General features: G+C 36.3%; 1 protein-coding gene and 1 pseudogene across 1 annotated transcript in view; one reads left to right on the top strand and one right to left on the bottom strand.

Moving 5' to 3' along the window:
- Positions 1–12368, bottom strand: part of CTNNA3 (catenin alpha 3) — a 1343669-nt gene that overhangs the window by 945487 nt on the left and 385814 nt on the right. The gene's annotated exons all lie outside the window — the stretch shown is intronic.
- On the top strand, positions 9620–11878 carry LOC103289565 (28 kDa heat- and acid-stable phosphoprotein-like; annotated as a pseudogene).

Here is a 12368-nt window from a genome sequence, read left to right as displayed (position 1 = left end):
ATTTCTTTGGAGCAAAGAAGAATATTTCCCTTCAACTTTTCATCTCTAACCCTGAAATCAATTTTCTTTTTTCTATACATTCAACAACTTTTCGATTTTGCTTCATAACATTCCACATGTACACTATATTTTGCCCTCAATATGTACTGCACATTTATATGAGAAAAAGCCTTTGGAGATATGCTCCTACATTTCATTGGGATGACTGTCAAGAAAAATACCCATCACATTATGGAACATAATGCTTAAAAGAATACATGAGAAATGTATTTCAGAGAGAGGACCAGAAAGCATGCCTCTCTGAGAAATGATTGTGCTTTGTCCCCAGTGAATGCTAGAGTCCTTTACATTTCAGCTCAGGAACCCAGAGATGGGTTATACTTGATTGCACGGTAACCACGTTAGCCTTCCTACTGAAATGCTAATTTTTCTCTCTCTATCATCATGCCCACTTTCCACTATCGCATCATTAAGTCAACTTTAGATTTTCAATTCCTTGCATCTCATCTTATTTATGAGCTGTTTTTTAAAAAACTTACAGATCCCTGGCCAGCTCAATGGTTGAATGTCAACCTATGAACCAGGAGGTCACGGCTTAATTCCTGGTCACAGCACATGCCCGAATTGCAAGTTTAATCCCCAGTGTGGGGCATGCAGGAGGCAGCTGATCAATGAGTCTCTCACATCATTGATATTTCTATCTCTCCCTCTTCTTTCCTCTCCGAAAGCTATAAAAATATTTTTTTTAAAAAAGCTGACAGAGCCCTAGCTGCTTTGGCTCAGTGGATAGAGCATCAGCCTGCAGACTGAAGGGTCCTGGGTTCGATTCCAGTCCCGGGTTGTGGGCTCCATCCCCAGTAGGAAGGGTGCTGGAGGTAGCCAACCAATGATTCTCATCATTGATGTTTCTCTCTCTCTCTCTCTCTCTCTCTCTCTCTCTCTCTCTCTCTCTCTCTCTCCCCCTTCCTCTCTGAAATCAATAAAAATATATATATTTTTAAAAGCTGACAGAAATATACACATTCTGACGCACAACCCTCCCATATACTGCTCATCAGATACAAAGATCATTAAGTAAAGCAGGATATACATTTGAAGATATTTCCCATTAGTGGAAACATATTCTCAAGTGTTGGATTAAAGAGACCAACAACATTCATTTTCAAAATAACTAACTAGGGTTAAAAGTGAACTTCTCAACAATTTTTTAAAAAAGTATTTTCTTGATATAAGCCAAAATTCTATATGTTGCATTCACTTTTTGCTCTTAACATTTTTCTAATATTAAATTTTGTTTTATTAATACTTAGAGTTAACCTAATTTATAGCATGTAGATCATAAACCATGATGACTATATTCCAAACATGAATTCCTCCACCTTCCTTGACAGTCTACTAGTAAACCCTTCTGAGATGTCCCTCTGCCTCTCCAATCCCAGCCCCAAACTGAAAAGAGGCTATCTCTTTACAAGGACACCCAACTTTATCCATATAAAAATATATTCAACATGATGTCATACTTTTTAAAGTGTCTTCTACTTCCATTCAGATAATTGGATTAATATGTGAATTAAATTCTGAAACATAAAATGTAGCTTGTAGGTATGGTATCATAAACTATAAAATAAATAGGAACAGAATCCTCCAAAATGAGATTTAAAATGAATGTATTGTTCACATTTTATCCAAAACTTAATCATGATGAACTTCAGTCATAGTCCATAAAAAACTCATGTAAAGGGAAAATAAAATAATATTTCATCCATAACAATTTATGAACTCATTCACATGTAGCATTTCATGTGTATTTATATGGTTAGACTTTAGTCCAACTGCCAGATTTATGAAGCATGCAATAAAGACAAATTTAAAATATAATAACTCTCACTTGGCATACAAATCCCATCTTTAGTTGAATGTTCTAGGGCCCCATTACTCCTTAAAGTCAGAGAAAAGACATCAGATTCAAGAAAAATGAAATCAAGAAAATTCATATCAAAATACTGCATTCTGTTCCCAAGTCTTATATAATTCCAGTTTCACAAACTTTCTTTAAAAATTAGATAAAAATAAATGAGTATCAATGTGCTAACTATATGTCTACAACCATATATTTAAAATGTTAAAATTTTAGAATATAAGGTTTCTACATTTGTAGTTTTAAATTACATGTAGACAAAGTTCTGAATTACATTTCAATTTTGTTTAAAGAGTATAACCTTTGCAAAAACAGAGATGTCTTTATTAAGAGTAAAATAAATTTTTGAACATGTGCAATATAAAAGTATAAAAATCTTATTTAAGTGAATCATTAAGACTAGTTCACACAAAATATATCTATTCTAGAGTCTCCATAGATTTTTTTCTTATTTTATTTTGATGTCATTAAGTTTTGTTATACTACAAATATGAATGCAACTGGAGTTACCAATTATTACTAGCACATACATAAAATTGGATAAGAAATTTGGATTAATGGTTCTTAATTTTTGGTCTAGTCCTAAATACTTAAAAATGTAGCACACTATCAGTAAGTCATCACTGCTGTGACTCTCAGTAGGGGGGAGGGGGTGCAGACGAGAGAGGGTTGGGTGCTGCCAAGGAGAAGGATATCACGTTTTCTTGGCTTTTCTCTGCTAAGAATCAGCCCTAAAGACTGTACTTCAATTACCCTCTTTTTAAAAACCTCAGATCTTGGTTCAGGTTGAAGGTGAGTGCTATGGCGTATGATGCATCATTGGGTCAATCTTGATCAAGGAAATCTCAAAGAGAGAGCTGAGTCTGGGGAAATTTAAATGTTGACATCCCAGAAATGAGATTACATAGCACAGAAGCCTATAATAACATTAGAAGATTCTGTATGTGTTAGTTCAGAACCTCCAGAGCTCTCTCACAAAAAACTACTTTGGTCCATACATGTGATAATCTCCATCTCTGGCCCAATACTTGACTAAGTGCAAGATTATGGTAACACCACCCATCTAGGCCTCACCCAAAGGCCTCCTGGAAGCAATTAAGGGAGAGAAAGGTTCAGGTGTGCTGTAGATGTCACTATTTTCAGTAACCGATTTACACCAACACTTTTAAAGAATTCTATGATCAGAAACAGAGTTAAGGGGAGTGAAAAAAGAAGCAAAAACTGGATCTTCAGTCTGTTAATATGGAGTAGCTCCTTTGGTTGTGTTGTAATAACATTTCACCTGACACTTCCTGGGTCAAAACATTCAAATAAACACAAGTAGAGAAAACTAGCAGTTCAATCCTTTCTGTTTGCTCCTTTACATTATTTTTTAGCATACATTCCTGCTCAGTATTTATATCCTTCATAGATATTTGACAAGAAAAATTTAAATAGTTACGCTTTTCTTTTTCTTTTTTTTTCTTTTCCTGCCATGTTAAAGAACAATGAACCAGAACCAAATAGATGAGTCAACTATTCCCTAGTATAACTCCTGCAGTTGTATTAATTTCATTGCTGCAGTGGTACAATAATTTACTATAAATGCATTAAATTACAGCATTTGAACATATGCCAGAAAAAAATACTTTTCCCCAAAGCAGATGAATCATGACCCTGAAATACATAATGCACCTTGAAGGTGCTTATACTTCTCCCAAAGATGACTTATCCACATGATAGCACCTTGACCATGTGATTTGAGTGGTGACCTCAATAAAAATGAAGAGCATTTTAATGCTTCTGAAATGTTACTATTAAAGATAAATTAAAATAAATATTAAAGTAGATCAATACAGAAGCTTCTCTGATAATGCCTCCTTTGGAAGTAGGAAGGCTGGGGACCAACACCGGTAATGATCTTGGCTTCTTTCCCTGAATTTTTGTAGAAGGACCATTCTCATCTACAGACCCTTTACTTCATACTCTCCAAAATAGCTCAAATATCTATGAGGAAATTTAAGTATGTAGGACTAGACCAAAAATTACGAACCAAAGGTCAAATTAGTGTGATCTTCATCAAGGTCAATTCACCTTATGGGTTTCAAATTTGGATTTGAAAGTCTTTGAACAAGTTATACTAAAGTTTATATAAAGGCAATAGTCAACATCATACAAAAACTCAGTATTATTTAGTACACAGTTCAAATAAATCTGAGTATCCTAAAGCCTAACTACTTGGAAGCAATTTTGGAAAATCAACACATATACTATGCTTTGTGATCCTGTTTCCATGATGATCTATATCCTGGGATAAGTAAAAAATAACTAAAAATGTTTAAATAGCCCTTATTCAATATGTATTTATGTATGTGTATACACACATATACCTCTAGATTTATTCATTCATTCACTACATATTTATTGAAAACTTACTATATTTAAGGTACTGTTAAGGATTAAAAGAAATATAAATTAGATATAGATGATGGTCTAAAACAGGCTTAAAAAGGAACTTGTCAAAATTCAGAATAAATGAGACAAAAAAAGTTAATTACCCATAGTGAGAAACAATGATGACAAAAACCTAAGCCAGGCTGCAACGGAATGAACAAAAGTGAAAGCAAACCCTGGCTCTGATTAGTGTGACCTTCATCAAGGTCAATTCACCTTATGAGTTTCTGCTTCTTTACCTGAAAAATGAGGGAAATTTAACCATGTGATCTTCAGAGTCCTTTCTAGCTCCAACATTAGATAAGACTATTCTCTATAAGCTTGACATAAACCAGAAGGTACAAACCTCATTCTTCACTTGTAATGGCTTCACTGATGAATAGTAATGTCAACTAAAATGAATTCCATCTCCTTTGTTCTTTCCTGACTCCAATTTGATGGAGGTACCAGTTAGAAATAAAATAGCATTGAGGAGCTGGAACTCACAAAAAGACAGAACTATACCCAGAAGCATGATACTGTGATTACAGAATTGTTTCTACACCCTAATATTTGAAAATAGCTGATGAAAATGAACAGTGAAAGACAGAGTGGGTAGATAAGTAGAACTTCAGTGAAAACAACTGGGTAACAAAAGTATACACCTGTTCTCTTGTTTAAACTTTTAAGAAAAATGGATGTCCAGTGATATTTCATTTTTTTAAAATTTTAATGTGCAAATTCAATTATGGAGCCATAGCAACCACAAGATTAAAGGTAAAGTTTTATCATTAATTTAAAAATGTCTTTGTTTGAAAAAAGTTTGGTAGTAAAATCAAGGTTAAAGGAAATATCACGCTGTGCAATTAGGTTAATAATGAGGTGCCTCGGGGATCAGTGCTAGCACAGGTGTTCAATATACTTATTAATGACTTAGAAGAGTTGTGAATAAATGAAAGCACATTTGGATGACTTCAGAGATATTTATAGCAATCAAAACGGGTGAATGGCTGCTTTACTTGACTCATTCAAGAGCAATTATTTAAAATATTACAGCAAATAATCAACCAGGGCAAATTAATATGAAGTGGGTGGAATTACCAAGTTTTCTTAATATGTTAATAGCTACTGAAATAATTATTGCCTTTCAGGAAAGAGTGGGCAGATCTAAGAAGACATCCAGTAAACAGCTCTTCATGGGGGAGGGGGGAGGTGCGCGGGGACCTAAAAAAAAAAAAAAGGCTGGAATAAAGAATATAGCAAGAGAATAGTTATCTAAATCATTAAGTATTGCTGAAAATGTTTGCACACTAGTCTGGCTCTATAGAATGACATTGTTGGGAAAAAGTGTGGCTACCCAAACCACATCTGGGATTATCTGGTGTCTTATCTGGTGATTTTCTAAACAGTTTCCCTTATCATTCATTCCTCTCTATCACCTCTTTGCCCTGTTCTAAAGTTCACTGACATTAACTACTATGTGTTAATCTTCCCAAATTGAAGATCTAGAGGCTTTAGAAAAAATAATTCTTTTTTATTAAAAAAAATAGACAAATCCATTCAATAATAGCATGAATTATCTTATATCCACCTCCTTCCCTGAGGTTATTTAATTACTGTGCACACCAGGAAATCTTAAATGTAGCATAGTTTCAGTTATAATTCACTCATTCAAAAACATATTCTGAGTGCCTGTTTTATCTAAGGCATAAAAGAAGGAAAAGAACTAATAAAACATGGAGCCTGCCCTATAGAGCCTACAAAGCCATGTCTCCCTCTCATGTACTAAGCATTTCTTAATCCCAGTCCATGTAAATCACATACAAATATGTAATTTTAATAAATTTGAAAAGTATTAAAATTAAAAGAAATCAGAACTATTTCTCTAGAAATATAATACTTCTAAGACCAAAGAATTATTTTCTGCCAACATTTATTCTCTCTACCAGGGAGAAAATATGTTGATCCATGGTATTAAGTCTCCCATTTAAACAATTAACTTAGATATTCTGCCAATTTTCAGAGAAAATCAAAGACTTCTAGACTGTTTGGGACTAAGGAGGTAGGCCAATATAACTACAGTGAAACCAAATACTAATGCAAACATCAAGTTGTTTCCAACTCAGCTCTATAAAACAACCCATCAGTAAATCCATTGACAGTATGGAGATATATAGAAGACATTGAGAGTGAAAATTAAAAAAAAAAAAAGTATTTAATTAAGTATCTCTACTCTGCATACATGCCCTTCTGAAAATTTCAGATGTGAACATCTATAATAATGCATCTATAGTCTCATAAGAATTCATAGACTCTCAGAATCTCAATGTTAAATGGGAGCTTAGACTTTAAATATTGCATGAACTATAAATTTTCTCTACACCCTCTGACACATCACCACCAGAGATTTTTTTATTTATTGATTTATTTTAGAGAGCAGGACATCGATTTGTTGTTCCACTTGTTTATGCATTTATTGGTTGCTTCTTGTATGTCCCCTGACCGAAGATCAAACTGCAACCTTGGCATATCAGTATGATGCTCTAAACAACTGACCTACCTGACCAGGGCCGAGATTTTTTTTTTAAAGTTCATTAATAAAGCCAAAGACTCATGATAAAAGGTAAACTTTGGGTAATTAGTAAACTATGATTCTTTACTAGAACCTCAAACATATTTATTTATGAGATTTACTAGAAGGTTAGGAACTGTTAGAAAAATAAAATTTACAATTTGGAGAATAATTCACATATAAGACATTTGACTTCTATTTTCTGTATCTTTAGGTAGCTGTGGGTTATTTTGCAGTGGTATTTAAGTGCAATTTTAGCAAGAAAAAACAAGTGGTGAATAAGAATTCATTAGCAGGTGGTCAAGTGTTAATTGTCTATCAATCATCCAGTATGTATAAGGATCAGCATATTTAATTCCATTTCTAGGGGCGTAAACTCATACTTTAGGGTATGTGGCACATCATATTTATTTTCAAAGAACATCTTAGGATTTGCCCTGATTATAAAATACCAAAAGTATTTCCTCCATTAGGTTTCCAAGGCAGACAGAAAGTAATGATGTCCCCAGTGCAGATCAGAACATCTTAAAACAACCAAATAGTGTTACTAAAAATGAGAATATTTCATATTTTTGCTCTAGATACAGAGATTTGTCATGGTAACAAAAAAAAAAAAGAGTCAGTCTTAAAACTATGAAAGAGCATATGGGAGGGATCCAAAATTTTGTACTAACTTACACAGAGAAGGCAAATCTGCTTTTTTTTTTTTTTTTCTCAAAACTGAGTCTATAATGATTAAATAAATTTAATGGCCTTTTACTGAATTCCATCTTTTAAATGTCAGCCAATTTCTATAAAGTGATTTTTTACTTGCATAATCCACTGTGTATTATATTTCTATCCTGAGTCAAGTGAACGACTCAACTTAGGTTGACCAAGCATTTTTCTGTCACAATGGAAAATAACCATCTTATCCAAACCTCATGGTATCAGACTCTGCAAGCTCACTCTGGTGAAGTAAGATGTTGATTTTGGCATTCACATAGACTTTTCAAGGCCAAAGAGCAAGTTAAGGGGAAGAGTATCCTGAATGAGTCTTAGTACTCTTCTTCTGGACCATGGCACCTGGATCTTAAAATACCCTGCACTTCACAGAAGTTATGTGGCATTTTCAAACTCTGAAACTGAAAGAAATTTCTGATGCCCAAATAGAGCAGTCAAGACAATTGAGCGCTACCCAGGAAACGGAAGACTGGAGACTTCAGGGCACCCTCCTACATGACGACAAAAATTACAAAACAGAAAAGGGAACAAAAAGATTCTACCTTCTACATATATCTTGTTTACTGCCCATTCTCTTGATGAATATGATGGGAACATACAAGCTGATGAGATTCCTTTAGTGTACTAAGAAAAGTTGTCCTCATTTTATAATGCATATCGTAACTCTTTCCTAAGCACATACTACATTTGAGTTGTTATTCATCTATATGGAGCAAGAACTGATGTTAGGGGCATTGAGTCACAATACTGTACTCGAGGTACAAAGGCAGCACGCTTGTTGCTGGTAGTCGCTAGTTGCTAGATTTCATATAGCACTGGGACTTTAAATATATCACAAAGAAAGTATTACATATGTCCTCCTTTTTTCCTTTTTCTTCTTTTTTGAAAAAAAAAAGGGGGACATATGTAATACTTTCGACAATAAAGAATTATTTTAAAATAAAATAAATATATCACAAAGAATTTTCTCTAGGTCTCTATTGGCAGTGTATCTCTTTCAATTTTACAACACCAATGATAATCCTGAGCAAGAATCCAAAACTCGCACAAAAGCATCTCTTTGAATGCCTTAAATCTTCCTCTGCTCTCAAACTTTTAAGTGAATAATGGACATCAGAACTCTCCCAATTGACTCATCCTGCCATAAAGCCAAGGTTAAAACTATCTTTCATATTGCAGTGGGGTGTTTTGTGTTGTTTTGTTGTGTTTTTTTTACCAACCAATGATATTTTGGCCAGCCTTGTCAACAGTGCCTCAGTGCAGGCACTGTTGTAGATACCAACTTTGTAAGGAATGTGTGGAAAGGACAGACACTCTGGGCAGGCATTCATTGATGAACACCACAGTGAATTCTGAATAGAGACAACTTGATAGGAAATCAAGGGAGTCAAATTGTAAACAGTTACAGTGGATCACCCAGGGAATTAGCGAGGTGATGGCATCTGAAGAGATTGCCGTCCCCAAAGTATCTCAACAAATCATAGAACCTGGAATTCCTCACCTTTAGATCCATGCCTCTAAGATACTGCCTGCAATACAAATGATTTCAATTGAAAATATATTCGGAAAGCATACTGCAAAGTAGTTTTATAATAACTCCTATCAGTGCCCAGTGGCAGAATGACCTGTGCAGTCACAACATCAAGTGTCCAAAGGGTCAGGCAGTTGCCGGGCATGAAAAAACAAGACAAGTGCTAATGTTAACTGACCATCAGTCTCAATGTCTGCGAACTAGGGAGTGGTGAAGACTGAGGTGAATGGGAGAGCCCTTCTCCATCCACTGAGCTCCTGAGGACTGTTGCCTACCAAGGATATAAGTCCATATCTTTATTTTCCTAGACACACCAAAATCTGAATTTTTATGGGAAGGTTTAAATGTTAGAAACTAATTCCAGTTTTTGTGTAATATCCTGTGGGTCAACACAGTTCAGGGCAAATCAGATATAGCTGAGGGGCAGATTTGGGCAACCTCTTGGCAATTTCCTATCTAGATCATGGAGAAGGGAGGTGCAGGTGGGATGAGGGTGAGTTCAAGGCTGTCAATTGAGAGGTCATATAAGGGCTCTGGATAGCATCTTTTCCTAGAGGAAAGGATACTCAGAATTTATATACACAAAAACCTAATTGCAATAAGTTCCTAGTTATACTAGTAGACAAGTATGTACTCTTTTTAGAAAGTATGTACTATTTGGATAGAGAAAAGGTTTTTATTTTTATTTTTTATTTATACCCTGTCTGGTGCAAGAAAAAAGATTAGATAACATGCCAAAATTTTCAGTGGGATAAAATTAAAAATACATTATGAAGGAAATACCTAGAAGAAATGATGTCAGTAAAAATGAGACAAAGCACACCAAATACATGCTGAATAAGTCAAAAGAATAAAGGTCACATTAGTCATTAATTTACAAACCTGATTACTCTGTGCATAGGAAGAGGACTTTTGCAAAGTCCATTTGCTATTATTTTTTAATGCAGTTTGGTCTTCAATGTGGATGAATATATTTTGCTCATAACTAATAAAGTAATAAGCATATACCAGAATAAAAGATCGTTTTTACATGCTTGGTCTAGATTCCATATTCTCACATTAAAAAGGTGTTCTTTTTAAAGGCTGTCTTTGTGAGCCAAAAGACAAGGCAGAGCAGGTCCCTTCCTACTTAGGGTTTTAATACTCCCTTGGCTGAAAAGGACAGATTTTTCAATAACAAGAAAAGGCACAGTGAGTTAGAGGAGCATTGGTCTGACGAGGCCCTATACCAGAGATAGCACCAGCAATATTCAACCTAACGTGTCGGAATTGTACAGCTCTTTTCAAAAAGCTACATTAACAAAAAGCAAGCACTTCCACCGAGATGAATTGATTATTGTTTGTTGTTATACTAAAGGAGGAAAAAAAAAATACGGATGATGCAGTATCAGCAGCAGGGGTAGGCATTAGTGTATTCCAATCTAATTTCAACCCAAAATCCAGACCATTAAATACAATTTGGAAAGGCTCAGCTCTCAGAGTACCAGAGGATGTGCAGCCCATATGAGATGAAGAAGCACTCCTGTAAATCAGTGGGTGAGCATCATGCATCCTGATGAACCAAGCACAGAGGCTGAAATTAACCAGCATAAAAGCTTCGCTCCTTACCCAGCTTCCCTTCATAAAACTAGGAAGCTATAACTGCTGTGGGGGGAGGTCTCCGCATTTTATTTTTTAAACAAATATTTAGTGCATATCTCCCACTGGATAGGTGCTAGTACTATAACCAAAAAGAATTATTCCAATGAACCTCCCATTCATTCATGTCAACTCAGTAGGCTCTATTCTATGTAGAGAGTCAATTTGCCACTGCAGCATAATGAAATGACAATAGCTTCAGTTAATCAAAACCATTATTTACTTTTATGGCGCATGATAACAAAAAGCTTATTAACAAAAATCATTAACAACAACAAAATGCTACCAGATATCTAAATACATTTTCCTTGAACCCATCACCACTTCTAAATCTCATAACCTTACATAATAAAAAAAACAACTTTGAGTAACAACCAGGGAGCATTGCAAAAGGTTCAAACTACAAAAGACAAAGTAAATTTCTATAGGATGAGCAACTTATTGAGAAAGCAAAGATATATATATATATTATATAATTATATATATATATTTTTTTTTCTTCAAAAAGATCTTCAAGGCAGCTGCCAGAGCTGCGATGCCTAAGGAGGAAGAAAGGGAGGCCACAAAGGCCGGGCTCGGCAGCACACGAGCCCCAAGGAGATTGATGCACAGCTCCAAGCTGAAAAGCAGAAGGCCAGGGAAGAAGAGGAACAAGGAGAAGAAGATGGAGATGGGGCTGCAGGTGACCCCAAAAAGGAGAAGAAATCACTAGACTCAGATGAGAGTGAGGATGAAGAAGATGATTACCAGCAAAAGCGCAAAGGTGTGGAAGGCCTTATCGACATCCAGAACCCCGACCGAGTGGCACAGACAACCAAAAAAGTCACACAACTGGACTTGGATGGGCCCAAGGAGCCTTCAAGGGGAGAACGAGGAGACACTGAGAAGCAGAAAGCAAAAGAGCGTTACATGAAAATGCATTCAGCTGGGAAAACAGGGCAAGCCAAAGCTGACCTTGCCCGGCTGGCAATTACCCGAACAGCGGGAAGAAGCCGCCAGGAAGAAAGAAGAAGAAAGGAAAGCAAAAGATGACGCAACTTTGTCAGGAAAACGAATGCAGTCGCTCTCCCTGAATAAGTAACAAGGCCTGCCGGGGAGATGCCAGGGAACTGGGCCATGCGGCCAGGACTGCTGCTGTGTCTCGCCCACCCTGTGCCCTGTCACCACGGCAGCAGCTCCTCAAGACAAGGAGTTCCCCACAGCCTGGGGTCTCCTCTTCATCTTGGCACGGAAATTGTTTGGGGGATGGTAGGTGGGGTGCTGGGGGGAAGGGGCAGCTGCTATCTTTGAGACAGAAAGATGCAGGACAGCATTTCATATGTAACCATTCCAATGTTTTTGCTGTTTTTAGAATTCAGAACTTTTGTTGGGGGTGCCTGGGAGGTGGGGTAAGAAGAGCGCCCATTTGTCCAGTAGATTGCACAGCAGGGGGTGGTTGTGCTGGGGGCTGCTGCTGGTGAGTTTGCAACGACCAGCCCATCTGTGTTGCCTGGGTGCTCACTCAGGGGCCTGTACCCCTGGGTCTCTGAGGGACATGGCTCTTTCCATGGCCTCCCTTGGACCCTTCTCTGCCC

This window comes from Eptesicus fuscus, chromosome 17 (genome assembly GCF_027574615.1).
Source record: "Eptesicus fuscus isolate TK198812 chromosome 17, DD_ASM_mEF_20220401, whole genome shotgun sequence".
NCBI lineage: Eukaryota > Metazoa > Chordata > Mammalia > Chiroptera > Vespertilionidae > Eptesicus > Eptesicus fuscus.
The sequence above is the reverse complement of the archived record's forward strand: the minus strand, read 5'-3'. Positions and strand labels throughout refer to the sequence as shown.